Below are 3,807 nucleotides of genomic sequence, written 5' to 3' on the forward strand. Positions count from 1 at the left end.
TACATGTGACCTTCACATACACCAGATCTCTCCTCTCCAATAGGACCAAAGCACACATCTCACACACGTTCATCGCATGCACACAAACAGGAAGAGGAAGACAAACGCAGTCACGTCACCATGAAACTTAACATACAAGCTCACTACTAGCTAGACTGTTTCCTAACTCACATGCTTCAGCTATCATGTGTTAAATTTTAAACTGCACATAGGAAAGGATCTGAATTTGGGAGTACAGTGTATCTAGATATTGCATTAGCAGCAGACATCTTCTGAAAGGTTGTTCATAGCTGGTGTCTGCTGCCCTCTTGCTGTTAATTTGGTTACAGGACTGTTATGAACAAATGCTGACACTAGACAATGTCTCGCACATTCATTCATCGCTGTTCATGTGAGAACTCAAACAAAGAGCAGATGTAAATGTCTGTTGACCAAGACGTTTTCATGCTTTTTTATTCCAAATGTGATAATTATTTTAAAAGCAACTATATATTTCCATGTAAAAAGATGAATTTATACTCTTTGAGAAACACTGTATCATATAGAAAAAGCTTGTTATGAATAGGAATATGAATACAACAATATATGTTGGTAAATCAAATCATTTGAAAAATGCTAAATTAAATAATTGTCTTTTATATCGTCACCGTATGAAAAACAACTGAATAATCTAAAAATAATGAAGTTAAATGTGAGTAGAAAGGAAAAACTCCAAAGAAAAATAGAAATATGAATATGGCAAGGAAGGAAACGTAAACACAAAATTCTCACAAACTACACGCTGATTAAAAACTATAAGTGTCAATTAATCTAATGTTTTTTTTCTGTAGAAAGCAAAATGAAAATGAAAAAACAACAAGGTAAATGTTAACATTTATTCGTTTTCTAACTAAATTAATAGTTCACTCACTGAATCATTTACTCACTCTTATGTACATTTACATCTATACATTTAGCAAATGTTTTCCTGTCATGTAATTTCAGTCCCATTTTTCCCATGTTTTGAGGATGCTCATCCTTCTTTTTTCCATACAACGAAAGCAGACAGTAGCAAAGTAGTTCATGATATCCATCTCCTTTTGTAGTCTACAGAAAAAAACGGTGAGTTTCGGAACAACGTGAATGTGAAGTAAATGATGACAGAAGTTTAATTAATGGGTGAATTATTCCTGTCAGTGTTGATTCTTTTTCTGAGGGCATAAACAAAACACACAAGTTCCCTAAAGGTACAGCAAGTACAACTGTGCACGGGCCACTTGAATGAAACCAATCAGGTCTTGCAGGACAGCAGTTCTTGCTTTATGACCAGTCACTATATGCACTAATGGGTGTTCAGCCTGAGTGGCAATAGCCTTTCTTAGTGAATGATGGCCTGATAAAGTACAATAAAATGGACATCACAGGAGCTTACATTATCAATTGAGGATAAAAAACACATTGGAAAAAAATGATTTCACATGGGTAAGATTGTGTCATCAATTTATAGTAAAAATCCAAAACATACATAATCAACCAAAATATACGACTAATACTAGGGCTGCACAATTAATCGAATTTCTAATCGCGATTACAATTATGGATGCCACAATTACGTAATCGTTCAAAGCGCCAATTAATCGTTTAAATTCCACTTATGTTATTCTGCGTGCTTAAGATGCGTTTTTTTCTTTCTACATGTTATCTTAAGGTTTTTTCCCATTATTTTAATTTTAGTTTTAGTATAACATTATACCATTCATATTTTTTACTTTTTTATAATTTAAAGAAGAAACCAATCTGATGTTTAGTTGACATTTGAGGAAAAGCACGAAAAGTTTTTCAGTTAGAGTGTTTTCAGCTTGTTTATTTTTATACAAAAATACGGCATGCAGTTGCATAAAACAATGGTGTTTATACCATTGTTTTATGCAACTGCATGCCGTATTTTTGTATCATTCATTCATATCATATCAGTCATTCAGTGTAAATTGTGATAATCGTAATTAATAATCGCAATTACAATTTCAAGGTTTTGACATAATCGTGCAGCCCTAACTAATACTGTGAGTCATGGTTGTGAGAATGTAAATATAGATTAAAATTACTATTAAAGGAATGCAGTAGTAGCATGCTGTTGATTACCACAGAAACTAATTTTGTGTAAGAAGTAAATGATTTGTTTTCAGTTCAGGCAACATGAAATTAAATTTGAAAATTTTGACATTACAATAAGTTACCCTTCCCACATGTTTTATGTTTGCATGTATTCTCTGACCTTCCTATCTTATGTACTCTCAGACAGGCACTTGTCGTGCAAGGACAACTTTCAAAAACAAATTATATCTAAATTTCCCAAATTTGAATGAAACGAGAGTTCAGAACCTCACTGGACCAAAACAGGAACTTGCAACAGGTTTGCGGTTAAAAAAAAAAAGTTACATGTCCAAGAAATCTGTTTAAAGCTATTTTTAATTGACATCCAAGATTACACAAATGGGAATATTTATTTAAGTGTAACCCTGGTGCATGACTTTAAACATAATCCTAATATAAATTTAGTTCTACTCTATTTGAATTGCAAACAGAAAGCTAAACAGGGTAGATGATGACAGGTCTGAGATTTGATTTGGGGCACCTTAATATCTCATTATGGTCTAAAGAGTGTAAAGTAAGCTAATTTGAACCCAGAGATATACATTCCTGATCAAATATAATGTCACAATGTACAGATAAATCATACACAGAATATTGGGACTTTTACACTGTAGAGGTGTGTCAATGTTCTTCATTGCGACGTCTATCTTTGACAGTTTGATTTGTCAGAATGTAATTATACAGACAAGAAATGTGGCTCCAAGCCACTGGTGTAAACAAGGCTGCTTTGCCTAAATCAATATTCAGGTCAGGTGTGCATGTTTTACTAGCAGAAATAATAGGATGAAATCAAACTTTAATGATGCACTTCTGATGAATGCAATGAAAACCTACAACAGCTGATACTGTCTAAGAGGATAGGATAAGAAAACGGCAGATTTGGTATTCATATGTAAATATCAATAGTGAACTTAGAGGTTTGCATTATCAGACTATTATTTAAAAAAACCTTGCACAATCATCCATAAATTAATTGCATGTTATCCCTTCTTTTGTCCTAAGAAACTGCATTCACCTGTGATCTTTAGTTTCAATTTGACAAGCATCGAAACCCGTTAAAAACACATGAATTCGTAATGCGAGTACAACAGATTTGAAAACCCAATTAAGAATATTTTTTTTATGGTTTTAAAGTACTACATTGTTGATTTATTCTTGTTAAATCTTAGAAAATTGATGGAGTATTACAATTCGTCTAAGAACTTTTTTTATGCTGATTATATTCATTCACTTTTGGCATTTCATATCTCAAACTTTATAGCAATTTCTGTATTAACTTTGATGTTACATAATAAACTGTAATAAACTTAAAGGGGTCATATGATGTTGCTAAAAAGAACATTATTTGGTGTATTTGGTGTAATGAAATGTGTTTATGCGGTTTAAGGTTCAAAAAACACATTATTTTCCACATACTGTACATTATTGTTTCTCCTCTATGCCCCGCCTTTCTGAAACGCGTCGACTTTTACAAAGCTCATCTGAAAAGCGAGGTGTGCTCTGATTGGCCAACTATCCAATGCGTTATGATTGGCTGAATACCTCAAGCGTGTGACGGAAATGTTACACCCCTTATCATATTGTGATGATGCCCTGTCCGGCCGGAGCGATGATTCAAAAACATGAAAACCCATTATAACCGGGCATTTGTTGCATCCAGTGGGGACATAATTA

The sequence above is a fragment of the Sinocyclocheilus grahami genome, unplaced genomic scaffold (assembly GCF_001515645.1).
Source record: "Sinocyclocheilus grahami isolate Dianchi unplaced genomic scaffold, SAMN03320097.WGS_v1.1 scaffold356.1, whole genome shotgun sequence".
NCBI lineage: Eukaryota > Metazoa > Chordata > Actinopteri > Cypriniformes > Cyprinidae > Sinocyclocheilus > Sinocyclocheilus grahami.